The 23,726-nt window shown below is 40.5% G+C and overlaps 1 protein-coding gene across 2 annotated transcripts in view; it reads right to left on the reverse strand.

Annotated features, from left to right (window-relative positions):
• The window catches only part of col4a6 (collagen, type IV, alpha 6), a 102,451-nt gene that overhangs the window by 64,901 nt on the left and 13,824 nt on the right, over positions 1-23,726 (reverse strand). The window lies entirely within an intron of this gene.

Genomic DNA, 23,726 nt, shown 5'->3' on the forward strand with positions numbered 1-23,726 from the left:
TTTTACAAATATTAAGGTTACAAATGAACAAACCATAGTTATTGCTTTCAAACCCTCCCTTGTTTGTATAAATGAAACATGAATTGAGACAAAGTCTTGCATTTCTTTTGTCACCTGGAAGCATTCTCGTCATGCTTTCTCTAAGCTATTGATAAATGAAAGTACTAAACCTTAACTGAGCTGGTCTGGTCTGAACTCGACAGAGTTGTTCTTGGCTCACAGCGTTTCCAAGAGATTCATTTGTGTTACAGTAGCCAAGCACTTGCCATCTTTATCATCAATAAATCACTTTAATTGACAAATTCTTTCAGGTGGTGCATAAAAATGTGACATATTTCATTTAACAATGAGTTCTGCTCGTGTCATGTAAACATCTTACTGCAATTAATACCTTACTCTGATTATTAAAAATGATCGCATTATTGGTGTACATTTAAACGTAGTCAATGTCAACAAGCTCCTGTTAATCGAGAAAGATAAGGGCCGAATAGGTAAGCTCGGGCCACATTGTGAGGTATTATGTCTCAGATTTACACAAATGCCAGGAAACATTCCACCAGCAGGACTAAATCAACAAGAACAGGGCACTTTTCAACACCTCAATGCCATTTTTCATTAAATACGGCTAAACAACTTGACTATGTTGCTCTCCTTCACCCATTCTGGCTTGTGGTGACACAAATCTAAACAAAACAGTTATGTACTGTCCTTTGGTGGCCATGATTCTTTGGGTCTTTGCGAGATATACTCTCTCCTGACCTTTTATGGACTATGGGAACCACACTGGTCACTATGGTAGCCTGTTTAGCACCACAAGGCGAGGGCGTGTCATGGAAAATATTTAGTGGCTATGAAGATAATAGTAAAAACACTGAGGTAGAACAAGTTTTAACAGACAGGAATCTATAGCCAGACATAATTAAGTTTTGTTACTTCATAAAGGCCTGTGAATATGAAGCAACAAGTATAAACAATTTATGAAGTACTGTATATGGCATGGACTGGGAATGAAGGCTTGGTCACTGGACCACAAAGAGGGGGTGAGTGAATGGGATAGTATTGGAGCTGGTTCCTCTTAACGAAGAGGTGAGAAAGGCTGTTGAAATAAGGTCGCCTACTGTGACACCCTGTTGCTTGCTGGATGCCGGTATAGTCACCCTGACAACACGAAAAGCACACTTGTAATCACAGACAGATACCAAGTATGGTTAGTGTAAATTTGCCACTTTCATTAAAGTCTCTACAGGCAGATAACAATACAGCTTTTGAATTAAACAGCTCATAGGTAATACTGTAAGTCAAAGATTGTCTAATTAAGGGTTTCTATTGTATTGAAGAAAGGTCGGGATACTGAAGAAATAAAAATAGCAAAAATGCATTTGTAATAGGGATTCACAATATTATTGGCACAACATCTGAATGGGCCGATAAATGCAAAAAATGTAATAATCAGCATCGGCCTGATATGAAAAATATATGTGGATATGCCGTTGATTATGTGTCTGCAATAACTCACATGTGTGCAAGGTGTGCTAGTGTTAAAATCACATCAGCAGTGTGGTCATTCTTGAAGTGATCTTTTGCATGTATGATGATTAGATTCACAGTTTTGGATTAGCTCCTTGAACTATAGATAGATAGATAGATAGATAGCCTTTAGAGCAAGCATATTTCCAACACACTATAGCTTTAAGAACAGCGTGTTTCGAAGAACTAGATAGACCAAGCGTGTCCGATTCCCGACAGAATCAACGCTGAACTGACTCAACTGAATAGTGACTGTTAATATCTTTTTAGAGCTGTGGCACAGCAGCGTTTGCACCATGAATAGTTATTTCCTAACTATCACCGCAAGCTGCTTGAATCTGTGCTGCATAGTGCTAAAAGCACAGCATGTGCAACACGAGCAGTTGCCAATGACAACAGATAAGTAACGCACATAGCCAATATGGCAGTGATAGGCGTCATATTCCTATAGGCAAAGTTTTAAATATGGATTTTTCTTACACAAACGCATCGGTTCGCTTCAGAAGGCCTTTATTAACCCCTCAGAGCCGTGTGGATTACTTTTATCATGGATGGATGCACTTTGGTGGACTACAAAACATAAACAGCCATTCACTGCCATTATAAAGCTTGGAAGAACCAGGACATTTTTTTATATAACTCAGATTGTATTTGTCTGAAAGAAGAATGTCATATACACCTAGGATGGCTTGAGGGCGAGTAAATCATGGGGTAATTTTCATTTTTGGGTGAACTAACCCTTTAAAGTGCAAAAATAATATATAAGTATGATGTTATGTTCACTTAAAGAAAACTTACAAGTATACTTGCAGTATAAAACTACTAAACTAGTTGTTTACTGAGAGTATTTCATAGTGTACTTTCATAAATTAAAAAAATTGTTAACTACTAGTATACGTATAAGTTCACTTGTAGTACAGATGCAGTACAAATGTGAAATGTAGCTGTGAAATAGTTGTGCACTTAAAGTTTACTACTGTTATATTTATAGTACACTTAAACGTATACTTTTTAGATACTAAGGGCATTTTCACACCTGAAAGTCCGCACCAAGGTCCGAACCAAAGTTCCTATTTTGAAACATTGTATACATTCGGTTAGTTTTGGTTTGGTTTCACATTGCAATTATGCGAGCGCACTAAAGAACTTTACATGACGTACTTGCGTCCAGTCGTCATCATCTATATGGGCTGCATCTTGACATTGATTGGTTTGTAAACAGACGTGCATCTGACGTCGGCGTGTTGTCAGTTCGGCGGATAACTTTGACAAGAATGAATGAACAGACGCATATCGTTGCCACTACTTTTATTGTTATGGCATTACTCCCTGCAGCACAAACTATACTCGATGCTAGTTCAAATTCGCCAAATGAACGTCCTCGTTGTGCGAACATTTTATCGTCGCAGGCAGGATGCAGGACAAATACTGTATGTGTGTATGTTTGTGTGTCTGCCCGTGTGTGAGAATCAGCTGGAAGAAACGCTGTGGGCAGGACTGACAGATCTGCACATAAATATTCTTCTTCAGTTGTTTAGGCTACTCGGGAACCATCGGAACTTCCTGTAAATGGTCTGAAAGTCCGAACCATACAGAAAATGTTTTCACACTAGAAACGAACCAAACCTTTGTTCAGTTTGATCCGGACAGAGACTTCCTCTTTTCGTCTGACCAAATTTCGTCTGTTTGGTTTCACAGGGAGGTTTCACACCTGTAATTTTGATTCGGACCAAACTGAAAAGTCAGAAAATCCGGACCAAACAAGGTAGGTGTGAAAGGGCCCTAAAAGTGGATCAATTTAGTCCTAAGCAGTATTGTAATAGGACACTTACAAGTTTACTACTAGTAGATTGACTTGTACTTACTACATAAAGTGTACTTTAAAAATATACTAGAACATTACTTAAGTATACTTTATAAAATGAACTTGAAGTACACTTCTTTTTTTTTTAAGGAGTAGCAAAAGTGTTGGTGATCAGCTCTGCTTCAGATTGAGTGTGTAGAAAGACAGGGACTGATGTGATGTTGTGAAAAGGCATGTTGAGTTTTATACTAGGTTTTCAATACTGCGGGGGCCTTTCTTTGCCCGGTTGACTTTCTGGCATCTGAGGTTAATGACAGTGTGATGAGGCCCAGTCTGAAGTTGAGTGCCCCCCGTCACATAACTAATCTTCACTCATCAACACACGAACCTGTGCTAACATGCAAACACGCATGTGTTAGCATGTACCCATGTTCCTTCATTTCACAAAAGACAGGGGAAAATAAATGTGTGCACTCCTTGCTGTCTTTTGGGTGTGTTCATTGGTTCAGGCTTTGGTTTGACATTTCAAGAAAAGCTGCTTATCTTCATGATTATCAGATTGTTGACAAATGATTGTCACTGGGCATGACCAGAGAGATCCTTTCAGGCATTCTATGCTAAACAAACACACATTCACACGCAAACATGCACAATTCAGTTTATTTTCTACTGAAATAGAGTTGCACTGTAATGTTTTGTTTATGTTGCACTGGCCAATATATAACCAGAATAGATTGTTTTTTATTTACCAGTGCCACTGCAGAAATGTGTTATTTACAGTCAGCCATAATTAATTGATTCTGTAAGTGCTCAATAACATAGCGGGTTAACAAGATAAAGCGAATAGTATTCAGCAGTTCAACCAATCTCCACTTCAGTCTCAAAAGAAGCGACCTTCTCCATGTAAAATAAAACAGCTTTCATTAATTGCTGATATTAGCAGACTTTATCTCATGTGAATGAAAATTATTTTAAACATTTAAAAGTACTACTCTTTAAGTGAAAACATTTTTAATGAGGACAAAAATTCAGTGTGTACCCTAAATACAAATAGTATCCTTCTTTATGGATGAGTGATTAAAGGCAGTGCTGGCCATTAGGGCTGGGAACTGACACAAATTTCATGATTCGCTTCGATTTCGATTCACAACCATGCGATTTAATTAGATTTTGATTCAATTAGATTCAATATCGATTCATTGGGGCCTATCAGGTATCACAAGCATGTTGTTTTGGTTTATTTCTATTTCCTGTATACCGGTTTCCTTTGTTCACATTTTCCTGCCACTAGTTAGTTTCCTTGGTTACTGATTAAGTTATGGACCCATTTTAGTTTTTGTTTATTAGCCTCCCTTGTGCCTTTAAGCGCTTAGTTTCCTCATTGTTCAGTATCATTTATGTTTCATGGTTGTGTTTTATTATTTCTGTGTTTCCTGAATATTCCTGAGTATTTGCTATTAAAGATAATTCTTGTTGTATTCTCCATCATCGTGTGATTAGTTAAAATATCTCTCAACTTATGGTGGAAACCATACAGGGAACCCCACTTGTTACATTCCTATAATATATAAATTAACAGATTTGTACTTTTTTTTTATACATAAACGGTGGCTGTCATAATAACATTACATTTATTTAAATGTACATTAAATATTGAAGACCAGGATAAGAAAAAATACAATGAATATGCAATATAGTGCATATATTGACCCTCTCTAGAGTTACATTTTTGGTAGCTGACTAATGAGTTTTTGGACATTGGGCGGCTTTGACATTGTTTACAAGCTGTTTTATTGACGTCTTTTAGCAGCTGAAACACTGATTGAGCGATTACATGAGACATGATATGGATTTTAGTAAGTTGTACAGTATCTTTCTGATTTTCATTCATCTGTATTTCATGCTATAACTAGTAGTAAAACGGAAGTTCCCCTTCGCTATTAAGATTTTTAAAATTAATTATTGAACAATAACTTTTCTGCTACATTTGCAATTTGCACTGCAAACTTGCTTTAATCAAAGCTAAAGCAGGCTCGATGGACAAACACATCACAATCCTCAGAGAACTGGAGAGGAAACGGAAAGCATGTTTGATGAATGAGGAAATGTGAAGGAGATCAAGGGTCAAACAAAGTAAAGAGGCAAGTGAAACAGTAGCTCGAGGTGTCTGTTGGTGTGAGTTCAGTCCACTTTATCTATTTAAGGGAAGCCACTGCAACCGAACTAAGTGGACGTTTGGGGAGCTTTAAATAGAGAATAAGAGGTGAAGCAGTTCAAAAATGTGAACTGTGAAGTTTGTACAGTTTAAAATCATGATATCTATGGACATTTTGCGCATGTTTCTGTGAGGGTTATGTTTAGGGGTAGGGGTTGTGTTAGGTGATAGAAAATATAATTAACATGATATAAAATCAATGGAAGTCCATGCAATGTTCTCACTAATATAGTGAAACAATCGCGTTCTCTTGTGTGCGTGTGTTTTCTCACCTTACTTGTTTGTTCATTTAAAAAATATATATGTTTGTGTGTTCAGTGTTATTTACAATAAATCATGTGCCATCTAATTATGTTTTCACAGGTGTTGAGCAGTTCCCTGGCTTTCCATTACATCTATTATGATTGAGATCTGTTTAGAGGGTAAATTCCAAACATCTACCAGCTTGTTGTGTCATGAAAAAGTTTTTCTTCCTAATATTACCTTTTGGATAGACTTCAATGTCAATATTTACAGTCAATAAGGCTTTATAGAAAAACAACCTTTAATATATATTAATACCATGGAATGCAGCTTGACGTTTAGAGTCTTCCAGACACATCATTCCCTTAGCTGGGAAAATGAGCAAGTCAAGGGACAGAAAGATGCAGAGGGATAGGGAAGGGGTGAATAAAGACAACATTTGTCCTCTGTTAACATGTCTTAGCGTGAGCTTCAGGAGCACCAGAAGATCGCCCATTCTCACAAACTCAAAGCACTCTGTGTATTATCTGCATTCTTGGACTCTACAGATATCATCACCAACCACATTTCTAGCCATTTCAAATTCATGTCATTCCACTTTTGCATCACCTGGCACCTGGCACGCCGTGATAGACAGACCATCTATCTAGCCATCCATCTACTGCAGGGGTCGGCAACCTTTTTGTCATAAAGTGCCATTTTTAAGTTTCCGAGTTCATCACTGTGCCACAACACACACATAGCCTATATATATATATATATATATATATATATATATATACACACACACACTCATATAAATACACATTTTTACATTTTCATAATGGCTTACACAAATATTACATACATTTAAATATTTCTCTTGAAATTTGTTTTGAATTTAGATAGACAATTTAATAGTATTTATAACTCCTAACTAGAGATGCACCGATTACAATTTTCTAGGCCGATTCCGATTTCCGATTTTTCATTGAGTTTGACCTGCCGATACCGATTTTAGCCGATACCGATTTCATTTTTTCTAACCACTTTACAGCACACACAAATATTTATTTTCTATATATATTTTTTATTTTTTTATTTTATAAAATACCATATCCTTTTAGCCAAACTGAATAATAAAAGCAAGTTTAAATGGGTAAATTTTATATAAATATTTTTGAGTCTTCATTTTCTTTTCTGACATAACCTAATCCAGTTCTTGTTAAAACACACTAGACATGCACATTCTGTGCATTTTGGGCACTTTTGTTTGAAATCATATTTATTTTGTCCATCAAAAGTGTGCTTTCACTTTAATTGACCGTGAGCAGCGCAGACAAAATAGACTCGGCGGCGAAACCCCCTCTTCACTGCTGCTCAGTGCGGCGCTCACGCGCTCACTGCTGTGAATGCACTCATTGATTAACATGCACGCCGAAAAAAATATGCGTGAAACGGCCGTAATTCACGAGGTTTCCTACATGTGCGTTCCGTGTGCACGTGTGATGCTGATGTTCCTCGATGTTAATCATGGGGAGCCCGAGTGCATTTGACCGGCATAAAATCGGCATATGTCAGACTGACCGGCCGGTCGCCGGTCATGGCCGATCACGTGAAAATTGGCCAATTCTGGTCACCAGCGGATCAATCGGTGCATCTCTTCTCCTAACTTAATAAAATACGCTTTTTTAACTATGAGGAATTATTACATTAAAACGTAGATCTGTGTGCAGGCAGACTACTTTATCTGAATGAAACACATACACTTCTCTCGCATTTGCTTGCGTGCCAGCGATTAACCCTCCACGTGCCAGTGTTGGCACGCGTGCCTTAGGTTGCCGACCCCTGATCTACTGTATCTGTCTATCCATCAATTTTTCTGTTGCGCAACGAATCCTCTGCCATCGTCACGCGATCAGTGATCCTACTGCACTGTGTGCGACTGCAACTCGTGCAGGATGAGAAGAGAAGATGTTTACAATAGTTTTTATTTTTATAAAAACAGCAAAACGACAGTGGAAGCAGTGCTGCGGTGGGCCCCGTAATATAATGTGAATGTAGCGGTGGCATATCCTATGCTAATTTCACCCTCACGCTCTGTCATGACGATATCGCGAGACAGCTTTTCACTCTACGAGAAATCTCGTCAACATTTTAGTCACGCGATATCTCATGGCGAGAGATCTCGTTTACACCCCTAGTTTTTCGTAGAGTTCATAAAGGAGTTTTAGGGCAGGCATGGGCCTGGGTGTAGCATACGCGGGAGGGGGGACACTTTTAATAAAACGTAAATTCGTCCCCCGCACTTTTTCCCGGGCAAGTGGGTTCACATAGAGGTTATCATGGGCCAATGTGAATAAATCTAGATCTAAATTCAAAGAGACAATATATTCTACGCATGACCTGATATTTCATTCTTATTCAAAATGACGCAATGTAAGCATAATGGGAGCTAAACAATCATGTAATATGCTTCATTCATAATGAAAGCCAGAGGGCGCTCTCTCACAGAAAGTCCAAAAATGGACTCATAGAGGTAATAACTTATAACGTTGCAGAAAATCAAGAGATAGTAAATAAATAAAATCGATCAATTAGACAAATGTCAGAAGAAAAAAACTGGAATTACACTTGACATTTCTGTCCCCCTCACTTGTGAAATGATGGCTACGCCCCTGGGCATAGGTCTCCATATGCTCTCATTCGGACCAAAGTATGTGTAGGAAAACTTTGCTGGTCAGTGTGAAACAGCACTTGAAAGCTGGAGTAATATCACATGCCCATGTCAAGGAAAAGATGAGGAAGGGGAAGGGGTCCATGGACCATTGGTGTGATCTCAGTTTGCGGTGCTCTAAAAGCTGTTAGTTCAGCTTGTTTCTGCAAACTCTTTTGGAAGATGTCCATGACCAAGCTTTCATCCTTTGGAATATAAGAAAATATTGTGCTTTTTAGCGATCACATTTATAGGCTCATATTTCTCCTGTTGGAAAAAAAGAAAAGACAAAGTACAGTGTGCTAGAAAAACACAACCAAACCATGTAGAACAAGAATCTCTCCTGGTAGGTATTACAGATGGGCATATCACAGCATGACTCATTTATTCCAAGTGGAGACACAATATTTGTTACATTTTGAGCATGTGATCCTGCTGATTTACAGTACAGAGTAACTACACCAGCTTACACAACCTCTAAGGTTTACTTGTATGATTTAAGATTTAAGAAATATGTTAGTCTTTTGTATCTTTTTTGATGGAATACCAATATAGAGCTTGTAAAAACATTTTGGCATGTTCTAGCACATTCAGGTCCACACAACAAAAAGGTATAAGAATTTTGATTCAAAACATTGCAAAGATATGTTTACGAGTTGACCTAAAGCTGCTGAATGCAATGTGTGTCAAGTTCCATTAAGATTGGACAGAGACAACAGGACATTCTGAGGACACACACCAAGTTTCACAAAATTCCGCCATTACAAAAAAAAAAACATTATAATGTTGCATGCAGACACAGGCGAGACGGCTTGCGCGCCTATTGGCTGCCCGCGAGACGTCAGGAAAAAGAGCCAATTATTGAAGCTGAGCTGACGCGTCTGCTCACACAGGCCACAGAGAGCCTCGGCCTCGAGTGGTCAGCGCCCGACGAGCCTGCACGCAACCGGCTGGACGGTTGCTTCCTGCAGGGGGACCGCGTTTCGACGCCTTCAAGACCCGCCCCGTTTCTTCCTGAGCTTCACGAAGAACTCGCAAAGTCTTGGAGCGCCCCCTTTTCGGCCAGGATGCGTACTTCTGCCTCAGCAGCATTCTCCGTGGTGGACGGTGCTAAAGGCAGAGGATACCTTTCTCTTCCTCTGGTGGAAGAAGCAGTAGCAGCCCATCTTTGCCCGCCCTCTGCTGGACAGCTCGCTAAGACGGCGCTGCCATCTAAAGCTTATCTCGGCGCTGCCAACGTCGCGCTTATACCGGTTATGCACACTATGGCCACCCTCCAGATCTTCCAGGCCAACCTTCTCTGAAAACTGGATGAGGAAGGCGTGGAAGCTATCAGCGTGCCGGATCTGAGGAGTGCTACTGATCTCGCACTCCGCGCTACAAAATCCGCTGCACAGGCCATAGGGCGGAACATGGCCTCTCTCACCGTTGCTGAGAGACACCTTTGGCTGACGCTCTCTGAGATGCCGGACTCGGAGCGCGCTGCGTTCCTCGACGCCCCCATCTCTTCTGCTGGCCTCTTTGGATGCCGTCAAGGATTTCGCGGACAGATTCGCTGAGGTACAAAAGACGTCGCAGGCCATGAAGCACTTTCTGCCGAAGCGCTCTAGCTCCGCAGCAGGCCGCTCTAAACAGCCGTCTGCTCGAAGCTCGCAACCGCAGCCTCCGCCCCCCGCTGCCGCCTCACAGCGTCGACAAGCCCGGGACCCGGGACCCGAGACCGCGCTCTCGCTCTACCGGCCGCCGCCCCCCTCCGCGTGGGCCCCGGCCAAAGATTGAGATAAAGCCAGAGGCTTCAAAGTCTTCCTAGCCCGCCTAGGAAAGTGACGGTGTTCAAGTCCCGCTGCAGCCAGACTTCCACCCAAACTTCTCGCTCGTTCAGTTCCAGAAAATGTGACTGTTCCAGTGTATTCTGCAGTAAACAAGTCGGTTACACTGCCCGCTTGCCTGCACACAAACGCCGTTTTTACGGCGACCCAGATAAATCCCATAAAGAGTGTATTTTCTGGTGTTATGAGTGTAGTAAAAATGCCAGCTGTCCAGTGCCCATTCCTACACGCAGACACAGCCCGCCCCACAGGGCTTGGGCACATAAAATCGACTCATGTCGGTTGCGCACTAAATGTAGTGAACGTGCCCACATCCCAGTGCCCACAAACACTACACACAGGACCATTTTACTCGAGCATCTCGAGAATCTGGGTCTCGAAGTCAATTGGGCGAAAAGTTCACTGTCTCCCAGTCAGAGAATATCTTTTCTGGGCACAGAACTGGACTCGCTGTCTATGACGGCTCAGCTATCGCTGCAGCGCAGACTGGTTATTCAGCGCATGACGGAAACCTTCCGCCGCAGCGCTATAGTCCCGCTCAAAAAGTATCAGAGGATGCTGGGTCTCATGGCCGCAGCATCAGCAGTTCTTCAGCTGGGTCTGCTTCGCATGCGACCGCTGCAGTTCTGGCTAAAAGCGTGAGTACCGCGCCGAGCGTGGACTTCTGGTCTTTTTCGCCTCAAGGTCGATCAGAAATGCATCTCAGCACTGAAACCTTGGAGAGCGACCGACTGGTACCAGTCAGGTGTAAGCCTGGGGACTTCCTCGAGTGTGAAGGTGGTGTCTACGGACGCCTCCACCTCGGGATGGGGAGCGCTGCTCGAGGGCAGACCGTTCTTCGGCCAGTGGTCAGAACGGGAAAAGCTTCTGCACATAAACTGCCTGGAAATGTTGGCAGTCGACAACGCGCTGAGGCGCTTTCGTCCCCAGATATCAGGACACCACGTCTTGGTCCGCTCGGACAACATGTCAGTGGTGGCCTACATAAATCGCCAGGGAGGCATCACATCTCGAAACCTTTACAGGTTGACAGAACACCTCCTGGTATGGGCTCAGCACAATCTGCGCTCGCTCAGAGCAGCGCATGTGCCTGGCCACCTGAACGTGGGACCAGACAGACTGTCCAGGAACAATGTTCCAGCAGGGGAATGGTCTCTACACCCGCAAACAGTCCAACTGCTGTGGGAGACGTTCGGCAGAGCGGAAATAGACCTGTTTGCGTCTCAAGAAAACGCTCACTGCCCGGAGTTTTTCTCCAAGAGCAGGGATGCGCTGGCCCACGTCTGGCCCCGCTGCCCGCTCTATGCCTTTCCCCCCGTCGCGCTCCTACCTCAGGTGTTAGAGCGGATCAGGGAAAGCGGATGCTCAGTGCTACTAGTGGCTCCGTTCTGGAAGAACCAGGCTTGGTTCCCAGTTCTGATGCAGCTGACGAGCTCTGCCCCATGGCCAATACCAGTGAGGAGGGACCTCCTCTCTCAGGCCAGGGGCTCGATCTGGCATCCTCGCCCGGAGCTTTGGTCCCTACATGCGTGGGCCATCAACTGATCTCCCACGGGAAGTGTTAAACACGATCATGCAGGCTAGAGCCCCCTCTACGAGGTGGCTCTATTCCTCGAAATGGTCTGTGTTCTCTAGCTGGTGCACAGCACGCAGCTTTTCACCCCGAGACTGTGGAGTGACGGAGGTTCTCTCCTTCCTACAAGAGCTACTGGATGAGGGAAGAGCCCCGTTTTCTATAGCAGCGTTTTCTAAACCAACGCTTGGCCAGTCACTTGGAAGGAACGATCTGGTCATTCGCTTCCTTAGAGGAGCTAAGAGGTTAAATCCTCCCAGACCTCCCTCAGTTCCCATATGGGACCTTTCTACGGTCTTGGAGGCCATGAAAGGTGCCCCATTTGAGCCGATCCAATCAATAGATATCGAACACGTATCTTTCAAGACAGTGTTTCTACTGGCTCTCGCTTCAGTGAAGCGTATAGGGGACTTACAAGCGCTCTCAGTAAGCGCGACATGTATGGAGTTTGGGCCAAATGACTCGAAAGTCATACTCAAACCGAGGCACGGGTACGTTCCTAAATCCCTCAACACACCGTTCAGGGCTCAGGTGATTTCCCTGTCCGCCCTGCCGGTCTCTAACGAGGAAAAGGACGCCAGCTTCCTTTGCCCTGTCAGGGCATTAAGGGCTTATGTGTCTCGCACGTCTGTTTTCAGACAGACAGAGCAGCTCTTTGTTTCATTCTACGGACGCTCTAAGGGCCTTGCCGTGTTGAAACAGAGCCTATCCAGATGGATAGTCGATGCTATAGCGCTGGCTTATACCTCTAAGGGCTTGCAGTGCCCATTAGGTGTCAGAGCGCACTCCACGAGAGGTATGGCCTCGTCGTGGGCTTGGTCTAGTGGGATTGCCTTGCAAGATATCTGTATGGCGGCAGGCTGGGCCTCCCCGTCTACATTTATAAGGTTTTATAACCTAGAGGTTCCCGCTTTGCAGGCTAAGCTGCTTTCGGTCTAATAATTCGGTACTGTCTGCCCCGATGCTTTCGGCCCAGAATACTGAAACTGCTTGAGCAAACGCTCGCTGATTGATCGCGCAGCTTTATGGGCAGTGTGTAAGACCCACTATATTCGTCAGTCCAGGCCGGGGTCGCCCTGACTGTATGAAACGTTATCAGTGTAACTGTTCCTTATAGGATGTTATATTTTACAGGAATTATGCTATTCTAGCCACTCTTTCCTGGACTCTCTGTGAGTCCCTTACGATCATGTACTATATGAGCCCGGGCACTTGCCCTTGGGACTTTGGTGCTGGATCTTAGCATGCACTGCGTTTTACACTGTGTTCCCCTAGCGTAAGACTTACGCAGTACGAGAGAACCTCTCGTAAGAGAGCGTACTCGGTTACTAACGTAACCTCGGTTCTCTCTAGAGAGGAAACGAGTACTGCGTATCTTGCCGTGCCTGCACATGCTCTGGTTCGCTCCGGCGATAAAAAAACAGTTAGCTAGCCTCTCGAAGCTATATTTATAGCCCAAGGCCACGCCCGTTTCGGCGGGACGTGACGTATTGGGCGCGAAGCGCCCCCATTGGAGCTCACGAGTGGGCCTTATCGATAGGCTGCTGCAGTTGCCGCAGGGCAGCCAATAGGCGCGCGAGCCGTCTCGCCTGTGTCTGCATGCTGCCGCAACGCGTTTTACATTATTTTAAAAATTAAGGATAATTTTTTGGCTTCAGTATCTCGCGGAAAAGAGATTTTCCCCTAGCGTAAGACTTACGCAGTACTCGTTCCCTCTCTAGAGAGAACCGAGGTTACGTTACTAACCGAGTACGTTCTAGACCATGCTGACAAAAAGTTTTCAAAATAATTTTGACCTATTAAACAGTTTAGATTTGAAGATACAATTTGTATGTGTCTGGTATGACTCATTATGACTATTATATCTATATGTACACTAAAGGCAACACATATATAAATAAATTATAAAAATGAAAAGAGCCTTAAGATAAATAAGGTTTTGAGCTGCAAATTATATCTTCACATTCATTTAAAATGGTCCTGTGGCATCCTATGACATACGCTTCATCTAAATTTAAATGTTGAATATGAGTCCACACATATATTTAAATTGTAACTTTCAGTGAAGATTCAAGATGGACTGCTATAAAACCACATCATAAGTAACATTTCAATTGGATTGCTAATCATCCACATGGGCCATTAGTACTCCGGTCCGATGATTGCCGCGGCTTGCGGCTAATCGGCTATATAATATTAACTTAGTGGATTTGCAGATTTTCTTTATCCATTCTTCTCTTTCCCCTTCATGACAACCCACCTTCTAAAACCAATGCCACCACAGTGATCACTAGACATTGTTGCATGCCAACATAACATGACAGAGATCTTATCAAACAGGACTATTTGGAGTTACACAGACCACTCTTTGGGTGCAATATTGAAGCCATCCAATGTTATATGCATCTAAGTTACATTTTTAGCTGCTGATGAAACGGTTCCAGTTCCAGGGAAACTGAAATTTTTATGTCACTCTCAACATGAAGGAAGAGTCTGGAAGCTTAGCTGGCTTGGTCTCTTTTGCTGGCTGAAGGTGTTTGTGCATCACTGGCTGTAGGCCAACGCTCTGCAGACCACCTGCTATGAGCTCTACCGGAAACCACCACTCAGCATAGGTCAGAGTATGAGGCTTTGAAGCCAAACCAGGAAACCATTAAAACTCAGTTTGAGTTAGAAAAGAGGGCAGCGACTAGCCTTCTGCAAGTCCCAAGAGCACAAGGTGTTAAGAGAAGGAGGCTCTTTTCCATCATCGCCACAGGAAATCAGCACTAGGCTACAAGGAGCAGTACACCCCGCAAGCCTGGTAAGGTTGAAGTCCCATGTGGATTGAAAACTGTGATACAGATGTAATGAATGACTACAGCCAGGATGGGGGCATATCTGAATCAGTTTAATGGATTGTTAAACACAGCTAATCAGCAATGCAAGTGCGTTGATATATTTCCCATTAACTAAAGGTAATGCCCTCCCACATCGGTTCAAGCAAGGCTAAAAAAATCCGAACCAAAAGAATGTTCTAGACTAAGGGGGTTGACCTGAAGTGCAGAGATTCCCCCGGAGAAGGGCTAATGTCAAAGCATGCAGCTCCTGAACTTCAAACAATGTTGTAAGCCTTGAACCAAACTCATCTTTGAGCCTGTGTCCTTCTGAAATCTGCAGCGTCTCTGACCACAGTTTGGTGTAATCCATACTACAAAGGTTGATGTTAATGAATGAACAGAACAGAGACAGATTGTATACAATTCCTCCCAGACTGCCGGAGTCCTGAGGCAAACAGAGTGAGTTGATAATTTAAAGCATTGCAGGATGTGTACAAGACACTCATGTTTGGTTGTTGTTAACAAGGGATAAACAAAGACATGTATGCATGCAAGTACATGTGTATAATGTACTTCAATCCAGATACATGTTCGATTAATTATTATATCAATCTTTGCTTCTTTGATAAGACCACGTCTCAGAGTTTCAAAAAAGATTTAAATAATAAAACTTTGCTCAAATTTGCCACAATACCAACTGCAATCAAAGATCTCAGACTTCAATATGAACATTTCTTATCAAATTCTTCCAAAACCAAGTCATCTACAGTATGCCATACACATTTATTTTATAGGTCTATACTCTTAATATATGCACTTAAACAGCAACTATATAATTTACGGTTTATGGGGCGTTTTGCGTCATAAATACTAATAAATGTAAAACTACATAATACCAATGTAAGACTATCAGAATTCCACTAAATGTTGTCCCAACAAGTCAAAAACAGTTGTCTGAACACATATATTCAAATTAAACAATAATGCTGACATGTTAAAATCCCCCTGTGGTGAAAATCAAGTTTTTAGTGTTGTTTATATGTCTATTTGGCGTTTTTAATGTACTTTAAGACAAACCATGTCCAAATTCATAATTCAACACCATTGCTGAGTATTTTCTCCATAAAACTGAAGTTAACCAAAGACAGTCTCAAAAACGTGGTTTGAAATCGCTTGTGTTTCTGACGTCACAAAAGGAAGCCGCGGGAGAAGCCAGGTTATCCCAGTATATTTTTCTGTTGATATGAAAAATCGGTTAGATTCAGCTATATAGCGGGCGTATGTATATTACGATGTTATGATGAACGATATGCCTTTCTCCACTGATGTTCTGAGCTGTTCAAAACATTTCTGATGATTGTTAGAAGGCAGCTGTCTATGAGATGCGAACGGGAACATGGTTTGTGGAACATTAGCAACACATTATTAGCTGTTTGATAACATAGTCAAGCAAAAGGCTAATCATATTAATTACCGTAATGTGTCCGACGTTATAAAGAGTGTATACCATTAAGCAGTGTCTACCTCAGTAAGTTGGCCGAGTGGATCTCTGAGCTGGCGTGAGTGGAGGTGGGGCTAATTCTTTTCATGGATTCGCATACTAAATGAAGCAAGGGTGTAGAGTTGCATTCAAGCATTTTTTTTTCACAGGAAAATTGTTCAAATATGTCATTTTGGTGATCAAAGATGAGTTAAGGGCTAAAATTACTGACTACAGGGGGACTTTCAGAGTAATTTCGTCATCTATTTATTTAGTCAGTCTTTGTTCTGTGTCAAATGTACTTTTTAGTTTTTAGCATATTTTAGTCAACCCTTTGTCAACTGTTTTTGTTTAGTCAAATTTTAGTCGACTAAATATCTGGGCGTTTTAGTCTATTTTTAGTCAATGAAACGGGTCACATTTTCTTCATACTGCATAATGGTTAAATTGATGATCACAATTTTGTGATTGTATTGTCACATAGGGGTGTCTAAGTGCACTTACTCAGTGACATGAAAAAACATAGAACTGTTCTTATTAAAGTCTCCTGCTTTAAACCCTCCTAAGGGGGTTTACAGTTAATGGAGAGAGTTAATGTGGTCCAGATTACACTAGTTATTTACAGCATTGATACACGCATTGTGTATCACAGATGAGATCAACCCAGATCTTACTGTGACCTGGTGCTGAACCAGTGTAGTAGAACTTTTCTTTACCAAAGCCACAAACCTTGGCCATTAACAGAAACCACAGACCACATTTGGCTTTAAAACATGGTGAAACATAATGACTTGGCTGGAGGACACTCAATCAACCAATGAGCTGACAACCTTAGTGCACAATAAAAACTTAAACTTACCACATCATTTCTAAGACAACTCAAATCATTAGTATTTACAATGCTTTAAATCTGAAGACCACCACTCCACTCCACTCTTCTTCATTCTCTCCACTCCCTCATGTGATTACACAACCACATTGATATAATTAATGAGCAGTGCATTGCCATTGTCTTTTACAGAAAACAAGTAAAAAGATAGCCAACAGATCCTAAATCTGCCCTGGAGCAGTTAGGCAGGAACAGACAGGTGAGACAGATAGGTAAAAAGGTCGTGGAGAGAGTGATGAGGTGCATTCATCTTTCAAGAAAGGATAGAGGGGTGACAATAGGGGGGAAAGAAGAGAGTAAGTAAATGATGACGGTCTCAGGAAAGGTATGATATTTTTGGATTAATCAGGAGGTTAAATGTTTGAGAAGGGGAAAGAATAAAGCATCAGAGCTGAGGGTAATAATACAGAGGATCAGAGGCGGTGGGTGTGCATACTGTGGGTGTGTAGGTGAGGGGGTTCAACTGCTTAGCTAACGGTTGGAGACTAAGCTGAGGCCTGCCCCTGTCACAGATTTGGGAATGCCATCATGGGAATGTCTAGCTCCGGGGCCTGAGCTCTCGAGGGTGGGTGACGTCTAGCATTTTTCATTCCATCTTAGCATCCGTAAGCGATAAAGTGCACTGAAACTCCAAAAGATTGCAGCCATATATATTACCACTAAAATTACCTCTAATTTCACAATAATGTGACACACATACTTTCGATGCTTTACACATGATAGTACTTGGCTGTACTAAGCTAAACTATGCTACAGTAGAGTATACTGTAATACTATCACGCACACTTGAGCTTTATAGAGGCGTTTGCTAAGGAAAACTTCACCAGGACTGTATGTTAAAGGTTAAAAGTCACATCTGAAATGTGCTGCGACTTATATTCCAAAGCTACTTACATTATGCAGTTAACGTCAAGCACACAAAACATGCACAAAGCACACATTTGGATTTGTGCCGAATGAGAGAGAGGCATGTGAGCCCAAGTTTATATGTAAAGCACATTTCCCACAAGCCGGTAGTTTCAGTTTTGCTTTATATAAATTTGTTTAGGCTTGCCGATTATAATGAATGACACTATAAATTTATGTTTGTTTTATACTTTTATGTTTCAGTCCTGTTCTGTCCTGAATATCGTTAAATATTAATAATTTTGTTGTGGACAGAGGGGGCTTAAAATACATGTTTATAGTTTTTATAATGTTTGAAAACATTTCATTTTATTTACAGGTATTTTACGTTATTTCTGAATGTAATAATCAAATGCATGCGCTGATGCAACTTTTTTGTGATTTTATTTTTGTTTTTCTTGAAACAATGCAATTTTGACCGGGTGTGAAGTTTAAAATAAATGTCTGAAATGTCCATACAATTAAAGTCAAATGGCGTCCAATGTTATTTGGACATCATTGTTCTTCAAAATGTCTTCTTTTGTGTTTCATACAAGAAAGTAAGTCATACAGGTTTGTAATGAGAGTTAAATGATGGTAGAAATTGAAAAGCAGAACTTAGAAACTGTAAAAATGTCATCACAAATGCCTTTCTGTTTCTACACTGGCCACTCAGAGTATATGGAGGAAACTGATATAAAAAAAAATAAAAAAAACATGAAGCAAATTGCTCCGTTGATAAGCAAGGGTGGTTGGTTAATGAGAGAAACAGAGAGACAAAGATAGAAAGAAAGCTCTATTATCATTAGGAGGGGAAAAAGCGAGGCCTTTAGAATAACATCCACACCTATACTTTGCTATGAAACATGAATAATTAATGCGAAAAAAAATATTTTCTCATTTATTTTTTCATCATTTCATAAATTATTTTGTGAAAATTTGTATTTATCAAATATCCTTCGTGGTCATTTTACACCTGACACCTTATGCTGTTTCCAGTGGCCCTAAAAGCCGGCTCATGCACAAACAAAGCTTAGACAAGGGTACATTTGAGCTGTTGGCATCAAACTACAGAAAACTGTTTATATAATTCACAGGTGGACACATCATAGGTAAAGAATGAGGGAGGAATTAAGGAGATCCTGTGCAATAGATATGTGGAAAAAACAACCGAGGGAAGAAAGGATGATGTAGTCCTGTAGAGAAGGAGGGGAGGCAAAACACAGATGAATAAACAGAGCCATTCCAATAACAGGCTTTCTTGCAGCACAACAACAACTTTTAATTACACAGATGTATGAATGCAATACTTACTGACAATTCTTACGGATCACTGCTGGTAAATATTACTGTGCTCCTTTTTTATATCTATATCAGACTCTTTCACAACAATGGTGAACTTATAGATGAATAAACAAGTGCTTGGGGGGCTTTGCCCTGAGGGTGTCAATTCACTGTGAAGATTATATGGATGACAGAGAAGGGTGGGGTAAATGAAAGAATTGAAAGAATGAGTGAAAGCAAGCCAAACAACAATAAATGAAAGAAAAACAGAGCGAATAGAGCAAAAATCCATTTCAAAGAAAAGAGTAAATCCAGCCCAAGGCTATAGTGGCATGTTAAGACAAGGCATGTACAATGAACTAAAACAACATAAACATAAACCTATCTAAATGTTACAATAAAAGGGGGCCCTCTTCAAGCGGAAAAAAACTCTTCTTTAACCCTAAGGGGAATTTGCATTTTCTTCCATCAGTCCATCAATCTTTCATCTATGTATTTCTCCATGCTCTCAATGTTCATTCTACATGTAGATTCCCCATATGTCTCATTCAATCTTTTTTTTTTTTTTTTTTTTTTTTTTTAGAATGCAAAAATCACTGTTACTACTGCTTAAGGGCATTTAACAAATCTCTACTCCCACGTAACATTCTTGCTAAGATTTATGCAGCTTGTTGAGGAGAGGTGATTGGACTTTTTTGGATAAAGTGAAAATAATTTGACAAATCTTCTATATTTACTTTGTGCAGGTACCAAACAACCACATAGCAATTAGGGCTGTTATTTACACAAATTTCACAACTTAATTTGATTTTTATTCAATTCCAATCTCAATTCAATTTCGATATCAGGTAAAGTACATTACTCAAATATTCAAGGTTAAAACTAACAACTGATTTGTAAGGCAGTTTATAACTATATTATAATAATAATAACCTTTTAATGACATAATTATGTTTTTACTGCAATTCGGTTTTTTAATATAAACATTTAAATGGTGGCTGTCATGAAAACTTGTTTTCATTCAAACATTAATTATTTAAGAACAGGTTAAGCAAAAAATATATATAATGAATATATAATATATAATAAACACATTTAGCAAAAGACTCTAGAGTTAATCTTTCTAGCTAACTATCAAGCTATGGTCATTGAATGGACTTTCTGAGGTAAATGTAAACTTATGGGACATATTGTTGTACTGAATCTTTCAACAACAAAAAAATCTGATATTCATTCATGTTAATTTCATGCTATATCTAGTAGTAAAGAGGAAGAGATGGTCAATTCACATGCACTTTTGTATGGGCAGGCACAACTGAGTGGGCAGTATAAAATATATACAAGATTTTTTATATGTTCCGCTTTTATATACGTGTGTGAGTTATATACGTGTGAAAGGCATTTAAAATAAACCTTGTGTTCTTTTCTACAGTCGTATGTCCTTTCCTTTCAGTACAGTTCTACTCAGCTGTCATCCAGTCCATCCTCTGCACTTCCATCACCGTCTGGTTCGGCTCTGCTACCAAAACCGACCTCCGTAGACTACAGCGGATAGTTCGGACTGCTGAGCGAATCACTGGCACTACCCTTCCCACACTCAAAGTACTGCACTCATCCAGAGTGAGTAAAAGGGCTCGCAAAATCACTCTGGACCCGTCACACCCAGCACACTCTCTGTTTGAACTGTTACCGTCTGGTCGACGCTACAGAGCACCGAGCACAAAAACAACCAGACACAGGAAAAGTTTCTTTCCCCAGGCCATCTACCTCATGAACACTTAAATGTTCCCCTACTGTGGAACAAACATGTGCAATACTTCCCTCAGACATTTCATTATAGCACCTTATAACTTTATATATATTTATAATTTATAATCTTTTTATTTTATTTTTTCTATTTTTATTTTTTTTATTTTATTTTTTATTTATACCTGTTACTTGTCACTTGTCTTGTCACTTTGTATTGTATGTGTACTGGAAGCTACTGTCACCAAGACAAATTCCTCGTATGCGCAAGCATACTTGGCAATAAAGCTCTTTCTGATTCTGATTCTGATTCTTCCTCTTTTTCTTTTAAAATGTGTCAGAAACCCGAGTGAGTGACGGAATTTTTTTTAAGATGCCCTCTCCACACACTCTCACTCTGTTTCCATAGTGTAACCTTTGACCCTTTGCTTGCTTTGAACATGAGTGAGCATGGTTCTCAGTGAGCTCCATCATACGTGCAGAGCTGATGGTAAGACAAAGACAAAAATGTCTCTGGTGTGCCTTTGGTCCTGTCACTCTCTTAAATCAGCTGTGGAGGAGGCATCTGTCAACACCTCCGAGACTGTAATCTCTCAAATCTCTGGTATTTATTATTGACACTTTTGGACTGTGCTACTTGCTGCATGATTTGAAGGTACATACAACAGAAAGAGGGAGATCAGTGTACCGAGAAAAAAAAAAGAAGATATAAACAAAGAAAGAAGGTGATGGGCAAAAAGAAGAACATCTAAAACTATGGGAGGGACAGAAATGGAGACGGTGAGGGACAGAGACACTCAGCAGGTCTTTACAACCTGTATTAAGATAAATTATCCATAGCAGCTCAAAGTGTTATAGTAGCGTGCTGTGATTTATACTTATGGATTGTAACTACAGGACATTATAGAAGAACCTGGCTGGAGACGTGACTGAGTGAAGCAATAAAAGCCAGCCCACACACGTGGTCCCACAAACATACACAGATCTACATACTGTATAAACAGCCTGTTATCCATCCTCATGAAAGATGAAAAAGCAGTAAAACTGTTCGCTTTTTGGCACTATGTGCAGATATAAGAGATCTCTCTCATGTGCAACCACAAGCCTCTGTACAGTAAAAGCTTGCCATGTAAGGAGTAAATCTCTCACTGACATTGAGATTAACTTCATTTCCTCTCAACAGATCTGAAGAGGCAAAGAGAGAGACTGTAAGAGACAAGGGAACAGGAAATGAAGCCACCTGGAGAGTAAACTACAAAAGACATCCCGCTCTTAATCATTTAATGTCACTCTTAAAAATCGTAATGTTTAGTCTCAGAAAAAAATAAAATTTGATTGAAAATGGATGGATGACAGAGTAAACAATGAGATAGTGAAAGCAATACATTTAGGACTAGAAAGAGAATAAACATGAATGCTTATGGACTTTAATGGGATGGAAACTAGTGAAATGGAATGAAGGAAAGAAAAAATACAATACAATGTGAATACAATATTCTTTATACCGTCTCTTAATCCTGTTCAACCATCTAATATGCGAGTAAATCACTCGCATATGTGACCAAAGTTCATGCTAGGCGACTAAAACATTTCTTTAATTAGCCATTGCCTAGTCTAGTGAATTGTACGATTTCAGTCGCCTGTGATTGAGTTAGAGGCAAAAAATAAGTTCAGTGCAGATATATTTTCATTGCCTACTGAGCTTTACACACTGTCGCTGGGCTGAGAGTGTAGAGAATTGACACGCTATATCTAAATGCAGGGCTCGACAGGACAGCCCGATGGCCAAGAGTTGACAGAACTGTCACTGTCCCGATCGGGCCAGTGCTGTATGGTCATGAAAGTTTATCATTCGCACAAGTTTTTTAGCAAGACAACGTGAAAGATAACTTGCGCGCATCTGACAGAAAGCCCAGAAAGTCGCTAATACTGAATTGATCTCTTACGCGTCTTGCGCTTGAACGGACTATTTCACACAAAATTATGTCAAAATGCCCGTCTTGCCGATTATCCTATTAAACATAGTCGGTGATGTCTTAAGTGAACGTAAACAACAGTTGAGAAAGACAATGCATGTGTACAATATCAGTATAATGGATACGTGCATTATGTCTTAAAGTGACAGCAACCTAATAATCAAGCTGCTGTCTGTGTTTTTAAAGTTAATCACTGCAAAAAAAAAAAAAAAAAAAAAAAAACCTACATGAAAAACTTGAAAAGCACAGATTATGTAATTTGCATCTATTGTGTTTATTCTATTGTGGTTTTTGTGTGTGTGCTATTGCTTGTAGTTCATATTTAAAAAATGTTATTCGCTTTGGTACCATTTTTTACAAGTAAGGTGTACATTCTCAAAACTCTTAGTATTAATATCACAACAGATAAAAAAGTGCACTTTTTTTCAAACATTTGTGTTAGTACAATACACAAAATTACAAAGTACAGACCCTTTCCAAAAAATTTGAATATCATGGAAAAGTTTATTTATTTCCATAATTCCATTCAAAACGTTAAACTTCCATAGATTATAGATTCAGGGCCCCCAACTTAGACGATTTCAAGTATTTAGTTGTTTATTTGTACATAATTTGGGCTTCCAGCTCATAAAACCCACGAAAACAGGATTTCCAAAAATTAGAATATTACATGAAATCACACAGTAATTACACAGTGATACCATGGTCATTGAACCAGGTTTTGGTTATTTTGGCAGTGTGGGCTAGGGGTGGACGATATA

Source organism: Leuciscus leuciscus (assembly GCF_965113295.1).
Source record: "Leuciscus leuciscus genome assembly, chromosome: 2".
NCBI lineage: Eukaryota > Metazoa > Chordata > Actinopteri > Cypriniformes > Leuciscidae > Leuciscus > Leuciscus leuciscus.